The sequence below is a fragment of the Pleurodeles waltl genome, chromosome 7, assembly GCF_031143425.1.
Source record: "Pleurodeles waltl isolate 20211129_DDA chromosome 7, aPleWal1.hap1.20221129, whole genome shotgun sequence".
In the NCBI taxonomy this organism is placed as follows: domain Eukaryota; kingdom Metazoa; phylum Chordata; class Amphibia; order Caudata; family Salamandridae; genus Pleurodeles; species Pleurodeles waltl.
In genome coordinates, this window is record NC_090446.1 from 548,981,767 (window position 1) to 549,000,724 (window position 18,958).

General features: G+C 44.5%; 1 protein-coding gene across 1 annotated transcript in view; it reads left to right on the forward strand.

The window, feature by feature from the left end:
* Window positions 1-18,958, forward strand: part of LOC138246922 (extracellular calcium-sensing receptor-like) — a 287,015-nt gene that overhangs the window by 205,509 nt on the left and 62,548 nt on the right. The window lies entirely within an intron of this gene.

The following is an 18,958-nucleotide window of genomic DNA, read 5'->3' on the forward strand; positions in this document are numbered from 1 at the left end:
AATTTGGCAGTATTTCACTGCCAGGGCATGTACAACACATCAGTACATGTCCTACCTTTAACATACACTGCACCCTGTCCACTGTGCTACCTAGGGCCTGCCTTAGGGGTGTCTTACACGTACAAAAAGTGACTGTTTGGGCTTGGCAAGTGGGTAATCATGCCAGGTCCAAATGGCAGTTTAGAATTGCACACACATACACTGCAGTGACAGGTCCGAGCCATATTTACAGGGCTACTCATGTTTGTGGCACAATCACTGCTGCAGGCCCACTAGTAGCTTTTGATTTACAGGCCCTGAGTACCTCTACTGCACTTTACTAGGGACCTACTAATAAGTCAACTATTCCAATCAGGGATAAACCAATTACCAATACAATTAAAACAGTGAGCATATGCACCTTAGCACTGGTTAGTGTCCTAAAGCCAACAAAAGCTGGTCAGAAAAAATAGGAGGAAAGAGGCAAAACATTGGGGATGACCCTGGAAAAAGGGCCAGGCCCAACACACTGCAAATAATAACCCTTGAAGAATTGGAAACCTGACTGTATGAGTTACATAGATCTAAAAGCCACAATAAATGAACAAGTACATCAGTTATCAGGGGAAGCCGACATTACCGGACTCAAGGAAAAACAAATGTATACTGCACTTGTAACATCTTAAAAGCCCCACAAAATACAACAATATTTAGGTCAGACCCTAGGCAAGAAATGTGTGAGAGAGATCATGTGGCCTTGGTTGGTCTCCCCTCCTATAAAAGAACTAAACACTTCTTGGAAATTCCTATCCCACAATACAGGATGCAGGCTGTGCAACTACAGAAAAAAGTCAGTAGTGCATCTTATATGCTGCTGCCCAGTTTTGCAACAAACCTGATGGAAACTACTGAAACCAACCTTCTTGTCAAAGGAGTACAGACCTGCGTAGAAGTGGTAACAGTCCTCTTTACTAGCACCACACCCTCAGAATTAGCACAATTTCAAACATTTATGCTGGCAGCTAGAATCTGTTCGAAAGAAGCCACGCCTCAAAAATCTAATAGGGAATAAAATCAGAAATACGACTAAAACCACAATGAGGACTTAGCACCATAATTTTACTCTGTTGCAAATGTGTGAAGTGTCAGAACATGGTTGTATTGAGGGGAAAGTTGGGCAATTTATGCAGCTGGCCCTCAGTATAGGGTATACCACTTTACAAGGGGTGTACAGGTAAATTACACATGCCAAACAGGTGCAAGCCAGTCATACTAACTTTTAGGGGAAAGAGTGCATGCACTTTAGCATTGATTAGCAGAGGTAAAGTGCCCAGAGTCCTGAAGGTCAAAAAATAGAAGGAGAAAGGCAGAAAGTTTGGGGATAACCCTGCAGAAAGGGCCATATCCAACAAGAACCCCCTCTGGCCTAAAGCCAAGGTAGACCAAGCAATACCTTGATGAGCTTCCCTGATTAGGGTGGAAGAACAAGGACAATGGCCTGCAAGTGCAGGGGCACATGCAAGTTCTACGCCTCTCTGAACACAGTTGGGGCCTTCTGTCTATACTCTCAGAATCCACTAAACTAGCCCATGGGGAGCACTTCTCCTCACCGGTGGACCTCATTTGTGAAGCACCTAACTTTAGCACAAATGAATCCCAGTAGGCAGACAGTACTACCATGGCCAACAAATTGGCATGGCCCGTTCCACCCCTTTGGTCTGACTTCTGTCCCACAACCCAAAGAAAACTCTGTCGACAGGGACAAAACCCAACAGAAGGCACTGATAGCTGTCAATGTCAAGAGTCAGGCCCCAGGCCATGCACAGTTTTTTCATCAAAAATGTTACTGCAAATATTACATTGATATTAGCAATGATATTATCAAAGATGTCATTAGGGCCATAATTTGTGGGGTCATTAATGGTGAGGGTGCAAGTTATAGTTACCTTAGGGCACGAGTTATAGTTACTTGAGGTAACTCTAACTATAGTGAATTTCTATGGTTTCATATGTGTAATATGTGAGCCTAACTATAATGTCCCTGTAACCTTTGTTTTTTAAGTGAATTTCTCTGTTTTTTTTTTTATTCCATATCCTAACAATAAGATCCCTGTAACCTTAGTTTTTTTCAGGAAATTTCTATAATTTTTTTAACGTATAGTAATTTTCACTACTACACGTAAATCCAACCATTGCCATGGATGGCCCATGGCCATGTGCAGCGACGGTGGGCAATACGGCCTGGCCCCCGGCGAGGCCCTGAAGCAACCTTTTATAAGCCCCAAACCTTGCACCGTGCACGGCCTTCACCTGTGCACAGGGGAGGTTGCCTGCAAGACCTGGCCGGCAGCCAGACCCTGTGGCCATACTCCCTAGCCACCCAACCCCATGCTGTGCACGGCCCTTTGGACGTGCACGGCGAGAGTTGACCGCGGCCTCTGTGTGAGAAAAGGTGTGAGAGGGTGTATTTCTGGGGGTGAGAGTGGCTGTGAGAGAGTCTATCTGGGTGTGAGAGTGCGTACATCAGTGTTTAGTGGGTTGGACAGCGTGTGGGCAGGTCTGTGAGTCTGTGCATGTGGGTGTATCAGTGTGTGTCTGGGTCTGTGAGTGGGTGCATGAGGTTGTCAGTGGGTCTGTGAGTGGGTGCGTAACTGTCTGAGTGTGTCTGTGAGTGGGTGTGTGAGAGTGTGAGTGGGTGCACGAGGGTCTCAATGGGTCTGTGAGTGGGTGCGTGAGTGTCTGAGTGAGTTTATGAGTGGGTGCGTTAGTGGCAGAAAGAGATCAAAAGAGAGAGAGAGAGAGAAAGAGATACTTTTTTAGGCTTTTATGTATGATATAGTTAGAATTAGATATTTTTGCATAATTTAAAAAGAAAAATGTATTTATAATTTTTTTAAAGTAAAATCACCTTTCTTATGACCCTTAAACATTTTTACTTTAAAAAAAGAAATAAAACAGGAAAACAAGTCCAGCTGGACTTGAACCCTGAATGCTCAGTGTAAAGGTCTGTTTCCTTCACACTGACCTATTAGTTTTTTTTGTTTTGTTTTGTTTTTCTCACTTTTTTTAACCTTTATGGGCTACCTGGGACTGCGAGAGAGCAATGAAGGGCTCCCCCTTGGTCCCAACATTTTTTTTAAATATTTTTTTTATCTAACAAAATGCCCTTTATGACTATCTGGCATCGCGGGGGAAGCCTCAAGGCCTCCCCCAAGGTACCATTGTTTCAGCAAGCAAGGAAGCAAACCTCTCATCGCTTTCATCTCTGTTTTTGTGCACGCAGATGAAAGGTCTGCTTTCAGACAGTGGGAAGCTGCAGCCAAGCCACAGCAAACAGCTATGCTCTGGCGCGGGAAGCTGTAGCCAAACCACAGCAAACAGCTATGCCCTGGGTGGGCTCCCGGGACATAGAAGGAGCAGGCCCTGGGGGGAGGCAGTCCCCAGGGCTATCAGCGGCTCCACACCGAGCAGCCCCCCTCCATCATTGAAGAAGCCCCTGGGAGATGGTGATCTCCCGGGCTTGGGGTTCAAAATGGACCACCTTGACATTATTTAGTATTAACCTCAGGGAGGTGGTGATCCCTGGGGCTAAGGAGGGCCTGTGCGGGACCCTACACCCAATTTCTGAAACACCCTTGGGGTGGTGGTACCCAGGGTTGTGGGGGGGGGGATGAGCATACCCCCACCCAATTTTTTTAATGCCCCAGGGGGTGGTCATCCCTGGGGCACAGGGGGCTCTGTGGTCCCCTGCTCATATTACAATATTCCCCCCTCGATGTTGGTGGTTGCCAGAGGGATGTGGGAGGTGGCAGGAGCCCCCACTTATTAAAAACAAAAAAGTGCCCCTGGGACCTGGCCCAGCCAGGGGCTTATTTGAAAATCAAGTGCAGGAGCCTTCACTTTTTAAAAAAAAAATTACCATCGCAAATTCGTGGTAAACCTTTTTTTTTCATTGTTTTTAGCCCTGGGTGGGACCCCCAGCACCAGAGCTAAGGGGTCAGGGTGTTTGTACTCTGGCCCCTTTTGTATTTTTTTTTTCAGGGACTCAGCTCTAGTCAAGTCCCAAGATGGCTTCCAACACTTCAAAGGATTCCTTGTTGAAGTGTTTGCAGCTAATCAGATATCAGCACAAGATTGGGAGAGGAAGCGAATCCTTGGTGTCCAGAGATACACAAATTTGGATTTCTGAAACTACTGACTAGATTTACACGAAAACTAGCCAGGTCGCTTACTGGACCAGGGCCTACCTTTCTGCCAAGTAGTTTTGTCTCTGTTCAAAATCCCTTGTAAAAATTGAATGGGGAAAACGCATTTTGGGACCCCCCTTTTCCTTTAACGTAACATAACATAAAAACATAACGTAACATAACATAAAAACATAACGTATTATAACATACATAATCTAGAGAAGAGCTTTTTACTTTACATAGTGTAGCAAGCAGCTTATCTATCCACCACTGATGATGTCATGCCATGTGTGGTAGATACAAATCAGTTGATTGTATTGGTGCTGATGGGAGGTAGTGATGTTAAACATCACAGCTTGTAGGGTATCTTACTGAGATAAGTATTGTCGTGACTTCTGGTTCATGGATCTACCAAACATTCCCTTGTAGGCAGGTGCAGTCACTTACTGCACCCACTTATTAAGGGCTCTCTCTCCCCTCTTTAAAGTGCATGCCTATTCTACATAATAGGGTGCAATTTCCTTGGTGGTGCATAGCAAGCCTGTTCTAAGGTGCGCCGTGGGGCAAACAGGGAAAGTGCGTAGTATACAAATAAGGCCCTTGGAGTATCCTGGTGCTGAGCAGGTTTGTAGATAGCCACACCATGGGTGGGTGAGGAGGCAGTTATTTGAAGATCCAGGTCTTCAGCTTCCTGCAGAATTCTAGAAGCAAGGAGGTGTCTCTGATGTGAAGAGGTAGGATGTTTTATGAACGATGTTAGAAATTGGGTCTTTAGTTGGTAGAGGTATACACCCTTGTCCAAGTAGACACCATAATCCTATTCAGGGTAAGCCACTACACAACCTAAACTATCCTGTGCTCACCCTTGGGTAGCTTGGAACAGAGCAGGCAGGCTTAACTTAGAAGGCAATCTGTTAGGTATTTGTGCATAACTTATACAGTAACACAGTGAAAACACCAGAAAAGTACTCCACACCAGTTAAGGAAAATAGATAATATTTATTGGAATAAAATAAGATAAAAATAACAAAAATCCAATGTGCACAAGTCAAGATATCACTTTTTGAAGTCTCAATCCTTAAGAATCAGTGGTTGTATCTTTGTAGCACACAGTACCTGGGATACGTCAAAAATAATGTTGCACGGGGTCGCAGAGGAGGAGATGTGTCAAAAAAAGGCGTTGCCTTAGATTTATTGGCACGGAACAGACGATGAGTTGTTTATTTTCACGCTACAAGGTGGTGCGTCGATTAACAGGAGTACCGCCTTCGTTCAGAAGAGATGTGTTGAAAAACAAGATGATATGTTGGATTTTCTGGTGAGGCACAGATGATGCGTCATTTCTTTCCATGCTGCAAGGGGATGTGTCGATTTACAGGAGTGCAGCCTTGGTTCCTCACTGCAATGCAGGGCTATTTGGATTCCCAGGGACAATGCATTGAAAATCCTTGACGTGCTGGTGAGAAGGAGCAGGCAATGCATTAATCCAGTAGGCAATGTGGTGATTTTCAGCCAGGAGGCAGGAGCTGCGTCGATTTCTACAGGCATTGTGTCGATTTTCTGACATGAGATTTTCTTCTCTTTGGTGATGTCTCTGTGGTCCTGAGATTCCAGAACAGGAAGCAAGCTCAATCCAATCCCTTGGAGAGCTTTTGTGAGCAAGGCAGAGGGCCTGATTCTAACTTTGGAGGACGGTGTTAAACCGTCCCAAAAGTGGCGGATATACCACCTACCGTATTACGAGTTCCATAGGATATAATGGACTCGTAATACGGTAGGTGGTATATCCGCCACTTTTGGAATGGTTTAACACCGTCCTCCAAAGTTAGAATCAGGCCCAGAGTCCTTTCAGCAGAGTCAGGTGCCAGCAGGCAGTAGGGCAATAAACAGGGTGGCAGTCCATCTCAGCAAAGAGTCCTTAGGGCAGCCAGGCAGTCCCTCTGACAGAGTCCAGTTGCAGGTCAAGACGTGTCTGATTTGGTGGGGTCAGAGACCCAGTATATATATCCAAAGTGGCGGAAACTTCAAAGGGTGGTTTTTAAGTGCATAGGTTTCCCTTTCAACCCAGTCCTGGATCTCTGTGGAGGGTTATCAGTCCTTTGTGTGAGGGCAGGACACTGGCCGTTGAAGTGTAGGAGACAGCCCCTCCAGCCGATCTGCCTAGGTAGACTCATTCAGTATGCAGATTAATTCAGATGTGACTGAGTGTCCTGTGTTTATGGCTGTTTGGTTGGAATGTACAAGGGGAGCTGTCAACCAGCACGTATGTGGATTGGGGACAAGCTGTAAGGCACAGATGGCAGTAAGTGCAGAGAAATGCCCACTTTCTAAAAGGGCCATTTCTAAAATAGTAATATTAAATCCAATTTCACAAGTAAGCAGGATTTTCTGGAGATACTAAACATGACTCGGCTACTCCTTTCAGATCAGACTCTACCACAAAAAGTACACAAGGGCAGTTCTAATGCTGGCCTATGAGAGGAGCAGGCCTCACAGTAGGGGAAAATGAATTTGTGAGTGTTCCACTACCAGGACATGTAAAACACATAAGTACATGCACTGCCTTTTTCTTATATAGCACCCTGCCCCATGGGTTACCTAGGACCTAGCTTAGGGGTGACAAATATGTGGAAAAAGGGGAGTTTGGGTCTTGGTAATTAGATTTAAATGCCAAGTCAAAGTGGCAGTGAAACTGCACCAACACACCTTGTAATGGCAGGCCTAAGACACGGTCCAGGGGCTAATTATGCGGGTGGCACAATCAGTGCTTCAGGCCGACTAGTAGCATTTAATGTATAGGCCCTGGGCACCTCACGTTCACTTCACTAGGGAATTACAGGTAAATTAAATATGCCAATTGGGTAGGAGTCAATGTTGCCATGTTTAGGGGAGAGAGTACAGGCACTTTAGCACTGGTCAGAAGTGTGCAGAGCCCTAAAAGCAGCAACAACAGGGTCAGAAAAATGGAAGGAGGCAGGCACAAAGTTGGGTTATGACCACCCTAAGGCTGTCAGGTCTAACAAGCAATATAGTAGAAGGCCTGACCTGCAGATTTGACTCTGTGTATGTGTGGGATTTGTGCAAATAGGAGTCCGGCTGAGCAGAGGTGTCTGGATGATTTGTGGAAAGATTTTTAGCTGTTGAGGTAGGTTGGGCCCAGTCTGTGTAGTGCTTTTCTGGTGAGGGTGAAGAGTTTGAACTGTGTGCATTTGTGAATAGTAAGCCAGCGGAGGTCCTAGAGTTACGGCATAATGTGGATGCTTTTTGTAAGGTTTAGCGCAAGACTGGCTTGGAAGTTCTGGATAGTTTGTAATCTTCTGTTGAGTTGTTTGTTGATCCCAGCATATTGGGGCTTGCCAGAATCCAGCTTGCTGGTCGCAGGGTCATGTGTGACAGTTTTGTGGGAGTCGCTGGGGTGCCATTTGAAGATTTTCCTTAACATCTTCAAGATATGGAAACAGAAATTGCGATGGTGTTGACTTGAGCAGCAATGTCCAGTTTGCTGTCTATGATAATTCTGATGTTCATGATATGAGGGCTGAGGTGGGCATGGGTCTTAGTTCAGTGGACTACCATGCTGAACTGTTCTTTTCAAAGATTACAACTTCTGTCTTGTTGGTGTTGAGTTTGAGACAGTTGGTCTTCATCTAGGTTGTGATTCTGTTCATGCAGGCAGAGAACTTTTTCTGTATGTTTGGGGCCTTTTCTGGTGAGTATGAGTTGAGTGTTGTATGCGTAGGTTAGGAGATCCTTGCAAAACTCCTCTGTAAGGGTGTTTTAGGATTAGAGGGCTAGACTAACTGCTTGCATTTTTTCCAGTCAGAAAGGAGCAGATCCAGCTCAGTGGAGGAGGGGTCTTTGTATTCCTATTAAGTGTAGGTGGCAGATGAGGATTGGATATGAAACTATGTTGTACGCTGCAGAGAAATCCAAGAGGATGAGGGCTGCATTATCTCCTCTGTTAAGTATCATCCAGTTGTTATTAGTAGTGGTGACGAGGGTCATTCCTGTTCCGTGGTTGGGTCAGAATCCAGTCTGTCTGACTTTTGACTATTTACGGATGTTAAGGGTGTTGGTGTGGCATCGGTTAATGAGTTTCTCTAGGACTCCGGCTGGGTAAGGTAGCTGGGAGATGCATCTAGTTGGTAAGGGCAAATGAGTCCGAAGAGGGTGGCATGTTTCTAGGTGTCCAGGAAGTGGGTGAGTTGATGGAGGCATATGGGATGGATCTGAATAGGCTGATAGGTAGAGGTTGCTTGTTGAAGGTGTGGTGGAACATGGGTCCCAAATGTGCACTGGAGTGTATGGTCTTAATTGTGGAGGTGGTTTCATCCAGGGTGTCCAGAGGCCAGGTTGTTAGGCTGGCTTTCTTAGTAGAAACCTGTAGCTGAGTAGTGAGGTCTGTAGAGTCAGGATGAGGGTCGAAGTGGTTGTTTAATATATTATCTTCCTTCTGAAGAAGTCTGAGAGCCTGTAGCAGAGGTCTCGAGAGGGGTTGATGCTGTTAGAGGCGGCTGTTGGTGAGGTGAAATATTGTAAGATGGCGAAAATCACCTTGCTGTTGTTGGTGCACTGCTTTTGGTGTCTTGGCTCTGGTGGTGGGAACGTCTGATGGTGGGTTTGAATGTAGTTTTGTCTGTGATGTTTTTGATTTGTCTCCAATGGCGCTCCAGTTGTGAGGTATATTCTCCATGGCCTGGAGCCATTAGAAGTTACTAGGCAGTTCTCCAGTAAATACCTGTTGTTAGCTTCTAGCGTCCAAAGTACTTCAGTTGGTAATGTTGCCAACTTTCCTATATGGCCTCACGAAGAATGCATTTGGTGAAAAGGTGTTTATACCTTACAATCTTTATCTTAGAAAAATAGTACGGATGGTTATTTAATATGGTAGATGAAGAGTGCAGTAATTCAGCACTAACAAGCCAATAGGTCTAGCTTTTTAGATGAGAGGGTGCCTCTTTATTGATTTGAAAGTTTGTGTCTGTCATATTGATGTAGTAGTGGGTTAGTTTAAGCACAAGTAAACAGGGTGAGTACATAGATGGGGGGGCTAAGTGAGTAAAAGGCTAGATGAAAGAGTGACTGTATACATCAATGAATGAGTGATCCCAACAAATGAGGCACATCACCTAGTAAAGTGCTTCACTGGGGATGTCATACAAACTGAAATCCTGTACAGTTTGTTCTTGGTCATTCTTAGTCATCAAAAGTTCATTAATATAATTTCAATCAATGTTATGTAGTACAGATTTTACTGATATCCAAATGTAGCAAAATTCTGACACTCTTCACTGTCTGTACCCCAATCCAACACTGCATGTTTCGGATATTTCTTACCTGCAAGAATCCTCGCACATGCAAAGGGCCTGATTTAGAGTTTGGCGGAGGTTACTCTGTCACAAACGTGACTGATATCCCCCCTGCTGTATTACAATCCCATTATAACCTATGGAGATCATAATACGTCGGGAAGGTGGGATGTCCTTCCCGTTTGTGATGGAGTAACCCATTTGCCAAACTTTAAATCAGGCCCAAAGTCTCCATTCAGACAGCATCAACACTCTGACATTACCACTATCCTTTACTTCTCTAAAAGAAACTTGATGAAGTATCAGTGCCTAGTTCCAAGTAGTAAGTGATTCCTCCAGTCTCACTTCCTAGCGATTTACATGTGTGTTGTAAGAACAGCATTCCATGTGCCTTATCAGGGCACACATTTTAAAAAGAATGGTAACTTATATTTATGTACATTTTACCATTTGCACCAGCACTCTGGAATTGTGGTGTTCTAGACTGAAACCAATCACTCACTTGCGAGACCATGGCTACGCATGAAATGGTCATCGAAGGCTTTAGGGATTCGTGTGAGTACTGAGTAAAGCAGAAGAGCTGCGTGTCAGATGAGTGTCCAGCTCACTTTCCAAGTGCCTGAGAAGGTCAAATCAGAGAAAGCGAGTTTAATTGCATTTGTTAACTTCATAGAACGTATTTGAGACCATGACTGAGAAGCACAAGGTTGTATGTGGAGCCTAAGTGTAAGTTGATTATAAGCACATATGCCTAAAACATTTTTGGAGTCCCATAGATTTCTGAGCTGACAGTAGATAGTGTGAATGAGGATATCTGTTAACTGATTCAAGCATTAAAATACCCATGTCAGAATTAAGCACTGGGGCATGGGAGCTTGGTTACCGCCAACAGTTTGGCCATAATAGTAAGGAGTCATTGCTATATGCCATTCACCAAGCAATGCTTATCTATCAGTTGAGTACAGTCATGAGGAAGGCTCCTGAAGCACATCACTTGTGGTACTAACACCACTGCAGTCCTTAATTCATGACCAGCATTGAGTCAAAGGCTGCAGCCAGAAGCATGTTGTGAGACAAGAAAATAAAAAAGTTGACAAATAAGTTACAAAATATGTGATGGAGAACCAACAATGCTGCATCATCAAAACTCAGTTCTCTATAAAAGTTTATCATGGCTAAGACTAGTTCCATTAAAATGCCACATTTCTTTTCTTTCCCCAAAGATTTGTTATAGATAGAGGGGATTGTACTGGCAAATGTGCAGGCAGAATTGTGATCTTCTCATCCTATATTTTATGGGCACTTAACAAACAGATGTTAGTCACGTAGGAATAATGCCACTGGATTGTTGCAGTTAGTCGATGGTGCTGCAAAGCACCACAGGTTGCAGTGGTCTTTAACAGGGGCTTTGCATCTGAGTCAGCATCTGCATTTACCTGGTGTTGTCAACTTCAATACCTGTCAGGTGATGCCAGGCATCCACATGATAAAACTGTTACAGCCAGTCGTCACAGTTGGTTCATAGGATGCACTCAAAGCCACAAAGTGGAAAGTAGTCATCACCTCCATGGCTGAAAGGTGTGCTTCAGGTATATCCAACAGAAACAGTAAGAATACGTCCATTTTGATTAACAAAACCCATCCAACTACTAGGGTGGTATCACTACAAAGGCACTAACAGTAGGCCTTTTCACATCAACACCAAGCTTGTGTTGCTTTCTTGTTGGTTCAGAAGTAATTGTGTGGTCCAACAAGTTCTATAGGCATAAGAGTTTGAGAGTGTTTAAGAGAATTTGTAAAGAAGAACATGTAGCAAGAGAAGTGGTGGCAGACTCAAACGATCACCATACTTGCCATCCTTCAGTGAAACCCCTGGTTGCACTTTCACTTCATCAGTATTGCCAAGTAAAAAGGCTTCAGAATTGTGCCATGCATTAACCAATGTGTTATGGTGAATTATAAATGTTCTGTTTGAAACTATTTTTAACTGCCAGCATTTATGTTTTTCCATTTATTAAGTTAGAATTTCCTTTGTTCATCCCATACATCTAGCATTATTCTGTTTCCTGCAGCAAAAAGCTGCTAAAGACACTATTAATCATAAACATCACTTACCAAACATGGCTGTACTCTACACAGTTCCCAGCAAAATTGTTTACACCTTCAAATAGAAAATGTGTCTCCATGTCAAGCTTCGTTTCTGCTTTTCACATACATGGAAAATGCCTCTGGTCTGTTCAGTGGTATAGCAAGACTGCCATGGGCCCTAATTGAGGAAAATAAAATGGGATTCCTTGCTGATCAGGTAAAATAATCAATTTTTTGGGTTCAGAGGGCCTGCATGTGGCCTAGGCCCCGGTGCCACTGCACCAGCTCAAACATTTATGGCTACACTGAAGGTTCATTTAACTCTTCCACATTTTCTGCTCCACTTTTATAACAGGCCAATCAAGAGCACTTCATTTCCCATCACCCATCTACACAGAAACTGACATCACTGTATTGCCCATCATCCAGCTCCACAGCAAGTTTCATCACTGGTCTCCCATCCAAAACACCCTACATTCCTCCACCCTCCAAGGACCTACTGACTGCGGCTGCAGCATGGATGCACAGCAAATGCATGCAGCAGGTGTGTCAAAGGTACACCAAAGGAAGCTGATCAGAACCTATTGAGTCTTGGACCACAATCAGCACCAGCAAACCTGGTTCTCTCCCACCCAAATGCCATCCACACAACATGCCACACTCGCAACCATGCCCGCTGTCTCACCCAACATGCCATAGAGAAATGGGACCTACTGCATGACTACACTCTGGACCTGATCTTCCTCATGGAAACATGGCTAAATCCAACCTCTGTATCAGATTCCATCCTATTCAAAGATACCATAATCTGCCCCACCTACACAAACACCCATACCTGCTACATGGAAAACCTCATATTCAAGATACTCATCACAGTCAGCATATCCTTGCACAGAATCCTTGTATAAAAACCACCAGACTTCGTTGCACCTCTCATCATCAAAGCCAGCAATTTCATCCTCTTCAGAGACCCTAATTTTCACCTAGAAGACCCCAGCAATCCAAGCTCTAGGGCCCATCTAAAAAACCTTGCAAACCGTGGCCTCACTCATCACGTTACGAACACACCAGATGGCCAGAGACATGTTTGACCTGATTTTCTCCCCAATTAGCAACATCACAGTGAACAAGCCAGCAACTATGATCCAGACTAACCACAATCTCATAGGTTTCAGCCTACTGGTACTGTACCACCACAGACCTACCAACACCCAAACTGCCAGTCGCAAATGGAGAAGCATCACAGAACAGGAGCTGGCGTCTGCCATTTCTGCGCACCAGCCGGATCACACCAGCAACTAGATGAAAGCCTTCAAGAACATCAACAGCTGGATGCATGCAAATCCCTGGGTCCTCCAAAGCCAACTGAACAGCAAGAGTTCAGCAACAGCAGATGCCACTAGACACCAGGCATTTTTTTTCACATTCAGAATGAAGGGGAGCAACCTCTTGAGCAAGGGTTGCTCCCCTCGGGGGCAATTTTATATTAGGCCATTTCTGCCCCCCCGTCCCCCTGGGGCAGATCGGCCTATTTTAATTAGGCTGATTTGCCAACGGGGGAGCAAAAGCCACTAGAAACCAGTTTTAAAAAAAAAATTCAATAAAATTGGCATAAGGGGAGCAACCCCTTTGGCAATGGTCGCTCCCCAGGGCGACATTTTCTCATCAGGCCTTTTCTGCCCCACCTGGGGGCATATCGGCCTATATTAATTAGGCCAATCTGCCTCCAGGGGCGGAAGAAACCACTAAACACCAGGGATTTTTTTTGTGACAATTTTAAAAAAGGGGAGCGACCTCTTAGGCAAGGGTCGCTCCCCTGGGGGGCACATTTATTTAAGGCCATTTAATCGGCCGATTTTAATTAGGCCGATCTGTCCCAAGGGGGCCAGAAACCAAAAGGCACCAGGGATTATTTTATTTTTTTTACAAATGGGGAGCAACTACTTAGGCATAGGTTGCTTCCCTGGGGGGGATATTTATTTTAGGTCATTTCTGACCCCCTTGGGGGGAGATTGGCCTCTTTTTGTAAAGCTCATCTACCCCCCAGGGGAGAAGAATGCCCAGCAGACACCAGGAATTTTTTAGAAAAAAAGAGGGTGGGGTCTCAAATAAATGGGGATAAAGTTGTTCTGCCCACCGGTGGGCAGATGGGGCAATTATCCCCAATCCACTCCTCGGGGGACGGAACGCCTACTAGATGGCATGGAATAAAAAAAATAAAAAAAAAAGTGGGGTGGTGGCTACCAACCAGTATGGGCATGGTTATGCCCTCACCCCAACTGAAGGGGGTAACAGCCTTTCAGCTCTCCCTCCACACCCTAAAACATCTTATCTCACAGCAAGCAAGAGGACATTTGATTATTTGGGGTTTTGGTTTTACATTTGAGCCACAAGTGCTTGTCTAACTCTCAAAATCGTCTCACTTGGAATGGTGAGGGCTGCACTTTTTGGACTTTGGGATGCTGCCATGTAGAAAAATCTAAGTAACCCAGACACATCTGAAAACTAAACATCTGGGTGAGTCCAGGGTGGTGTACTTCATATGCAGCTGCACCATTTTCTTACCCACAGTGCCCTGCAAACCTCCAACTTTGTTTGGAATCACACATTTTTCTCAAATTTTTGTGATGGAACCTTTAGGAAAGTGCAGGAATCCACAAAATTCCTACCTCCCAGCATTGTCGCATCTCTACCGATAAAATTTCTGCCCCACTTGTCAGCCTAAAAATGTTTTTTTCCAAACTGCCCTTTTTGACCCGGTTTGGTTCCCCCTTATTTTTGACATGTTTTTGGCTCTTCCCTGTCACAGGCACTTGGCCCACATACACAATTGAGGAATCATTTTTACCAGGTGACTGGGGGTAACATTGTGTGGTAGGAAATGTGTGCCAGTGCGTGATCCCACACAGAAATGTGGGATTTTTTTTTTTTTTTAGCTAAATTTGAAATTTGCTGAGGATTTTGGGTAAGAAAACACTATGGGATCCACACAAGTCACGCCTCCCTGTACTCCCTCGGGTGTCTAGTTTTCAGAAATTTTTGGGTTTGGTGGGTTTCCCTAAAAGGCTGCTGAGCCCAGGATCAAAACCGCAGGTGCCCCCCACCTACAAAAACAGGTAGCTTTGTATTTGATAATTTTGAAGTGTCCACCAAGTGTTTTGGGGCATTTCCTGTCACGGGCACTAGGCCTACCCACACAAGTGAGGTTCCATTTTTATCGGGAGACCCAGGGGGAACACTGGGTAGAAGGAAGTTAATTAGGCTGATTTGCCAACGGGGGAGCAAAAGCCACTAGAAACCAGTTTTTAAAAAAAAATTCAATAAAATTGGCATAAGGGGAGCAACCCCTTTGGCAATGGTCGCTCCCCAGGGCGACATTTTCTCATCAGGCCTTTTCTGCCCCACCTGGGGGCATATCGGCCTATATTAATTAGGCCAATCTGCCTCCAGGGGCGGAAGAAACCACTAAACACCAGGGATTTTTTTTGTGACAATTTTAAAAAAGGGGAGCGACCTCTTAGGCAAGGGTCGCTCCCCTGGGGGGCACATTTATTTAAGGCCATTTAATCGGCCGATTTTAATTAGGCCGATCTGTCCCAAGGGGGCCAGAAACCAAAAGGCACCAGGGATTATTTTATTTTTTTTACAAATGGGGAGCAACTACTTAGGCATAGGTCGCTTCCCTGGGGGGGATATTTATTTTAGGTCATTTCTGACCCCCTTGGGGGGAGATTGGCCTCTTTTTGTAAAGCTCATCTACCCCCCAGGGGAGAAGAATGCCCAGCAGACACCAGGAATTTTTTAGAAAAAAAGAGGGTGGGGTCTCAAATAAATGGGGATAAAGTTGTTCTGCCCACCGGTGGGCAGATGGGGCAATTATCCCCAATCCACTCCTCGGGGGACGGAACGCCTACTAGATGGCATGGAATAAAAAAATAAAAAAAAGTGGGGTGGTGGCTACCAACCAGTATGGGCATGGTTATGCCCTCACCCCAACTGAAGGGGGTAACAGCCTTTCAGCTCTCCCTCCACACCCTAAAACATCTTATCTCACAGCAAGCAAGAGGACATTTGATTATTTGGGGTTTTGGTTTTACATTTGAGCCACAAGTGCTTGTCTAACTCTCAAAATCGTCTCACTTGGAATGGTGAGGGCTGCACTTTTTGGACTTTGGGATGCTGCCATGTAGAAAAATCTAAGTAACCCAGACACATCTGAAAACTAAACATCTGGGTGAGTCCAGGGTGGTGTACTTCATATGCAGCTGCACCATTTTCTTACCCACAGTGCCCTGCAAACCTCCAACTTTGTTTGGAATCACACATTTTTCTCAAATTTTTGTGATGGAACCTTTAGGAAAGTGCAGGAATCCACAAAATTCCTACCTCCCAGCATTGTCGCATCTCTACCGATAAAATTTCTGCCCCACTTGTCAGCCTAAAAATGTTTTTTTCCAAACTGCCCTTTTTGACCCGGTTTGGTTCCCCCTTATTTTTGACATGTTTTTGGCTCTTCCCTGTCACAGGCACTTGGCCCACATACACAATTGAGGAATCATTTTTACCAGGTGACTGGGGGTAACATTGTGTGGTAGGAAATGTGTGCCAGTGCGTGATCCCACACAGAAATGTGGGATTTTTTTTTTTTTTTAGCTAAATTTGAAATTTGCTGAGGATTTTGGGTAAGAAAACACTATGGGATCCACACAAGTCACGCCTCCCTGTACTCCCTCGGGTGTCTAGTTTTCAGAAATTTTTGGGTTTGGTGGGTTTCCCTAAAAGGCTGCTGAGCCCAGGATCAAAACCGCAGGTGCCCCCCACCTACAAAAACAGGTAGCTTTGTATTTGATAATTTTGAAGTGTCCACCAAGTGTTTTGGGGCATTTCCTGTCACGGGCACTAGGCCTACCCACACAAGTGAGGTTCCATTTTTATCGGGAGACCCAGGGGGAACACTGGGTAGAAGGAAGTTTGTGGCTCCACTCAGATTCCACAACTTTGCAGCACCAAAATGTAAGGAAAATGGTTGTTTTGCCGAGTTTTGAGGGTTGCAAAGTATTCTGGGTAACAGAACCTGGTGAGAGCGCCACAAGTCACCCCATCCTCGGCTGCCCTAGGTGTCTAGTTTTAAAAAATGTATAGGTTTGCTAGGTTTTCCTAGGTGCCGGATGAGCTAGAGGCCAAAATCCACACCTGGGCACTTGGCAAAAAACAGGTCAGTTTTCTTTAGGAAAATATGATGTGTCCACGTTGTGTTTTGGGGCATTCCCTGTCGCAGGCACTAGGCCTACCCACACAAGTGAGGTACCATTTTTATTGAGAGACTTGGGGGAATGCTGGGTGTAAGGAAGTTTGCGTCTCCTCTCAGATTCCAGAACTTTCTGTCACTGAAATGTGAGGGAAAAGTGTTTTTTTGCCAAATTTTGAACTTTGAAAATAATTCTGGGTAACAGAACCTGGTGGGAGCCCCACAAGTCACCCCATTCTAAATTCCCCTAAGTGTCTAGTTCTCAAAAATGTATAGGTTTGCTAGTTTCCCTAGGTGCCGGCTGAGCTAGAGGCCAAAATCCACAGCTAGGCACTTTGCAAAAAACGGGTCAGTTTTCCTTGGGAAAATGTGATGTGTCCACGTTGTGTTTTGGTGTATTTCCAGTCGCTGGCACTAGGCCTACCCACACAAGTGAGGTACAATCTTTATCCGGAGACTTGGAGGAATGCTGGGTGAAAGCAAATTTGTGGCTCCGCTCAGTTTCCAGAACTTTCTATCACCGAAATGTGAGGAAAAAGTGTTTTTTTGACACATTTTGAGGTTTGCAAAGGATTCTGGATAACAGAACCTGGTGAGAGCCCCAGAAGTCACCTCATTCTGAATTCCCCTCTGTGTCTAGTTTTAAAAAATGTATAGATTTGCTAGATTTTCTTAGGTGCCGGCTGAGCTAGAGGCCAAAATCCGCAGCTAGGCACTTTGCAAAAAACAGGTTTGTTTTCTTTAGGAAAATGTGATGTGTCCACGTTGTGTTTTGGGGCATTTCCTGTCGCTGGCACTAGGCCTACCCACACAAGTGAGGTACCATTTTTATATGGAGACTTGGGGGAATGCTGGGTGAAAGGAAATTTGTGGCTCCTCTCAGATTCCAGAACTTTCCATCACCGAAATGTGAGGAAAAAGTGTTTTTTTTGCCACATTTTGAGGGTTTGCAAAGGATTCTGGGTAACAGAACCTGGTGAGAGCCCCATAAGTCACCTCATTCTGAATTCCCCTCTGTGTCTAGTTTTAAACAATTTATAGATTTGCTAGATTTTCTTAGGTGCCGGCTGAGCTAGAGTCCAAAATCCAGAGCTGGGCACTTTGCGAAAAACAGGTCTGTTTTTTTGGGGAAAATGTGACGTGTCTATGTTGCGTTTCCTGACCTGGGAGTTAGGCCTACCCACGCAAGTGAGGTACCATTTTTATCAGGAGATTTGAGGAAACACAGAATGGAAGAACAAGTGTTATTGCCCCTTGTCTTTCTCTACATATTTGCCTTCGAAATGTAAGACAATGTGTAAAATATGCATCTATTTGAGAAATGCCCTGTAATTCAGATGCTACTAAGGGGACCCCGGAATTCAGAGATGTGCAAATAATCACTGTTTCTCAACAACTTATCTTGTGCCCATTTTGGAAATAGAAAGGTTTTCTTGGTACCTATTTTTCACTTTTTATATTTCACCAAATGAATTGCTGTATACCCAGTACACAACGAAAACCCATTGCAAGATGCAGCTCCTTTATTGGCTCTGGGTACCTACGGGTCTTTATAAACCTACAAGCCCTATACATCCCCGCAACCAGAAGAGTCCAGTAGATGTAACAGTACATTGGTTTTGAAAATCTGACATAGCAGGAAAAAGTTACAAAGTAAAATGTGGAGAGAAATGGCTGCTTTTCACCTCAATTTCAATTTCTTTTTATTTCAGCTGTTACTTTCTGTAGGAAAACCTTGTAGGATCTACAGAAATGATCCCTTGCTGAATTCAGAATTTTGTCTACTTTTCAGAAATGTTTAGCTGTCCAGAATCCAGCTTTGGCTTCACACCCATTTTTGTCACTAACTGGAAGGAGGCTAAAAGCACAAAAAAGTTAAAATGGGGTATGTCCCAGTAAAATGCCAAAATTGTGTTGAAAAATTTGTTTTTCTGATTCAAGTCTGGCCATTCCTGAATCTGGGAAGATGGTGATTTTAGCACTGCAAACCCTTTGTTGATGCCATTTTCAGGGAAAAAAACACAAGCCTTCTTCTGCAGCCCCTTTTTACCATTTCCTTTTTTGCAAACAACATTTTTGCTGTATTTTGGAAAATTTCTTGGTCTCCTCCAGGGGAACCCACAAACTCTGGGTACCTCTGGAATCCC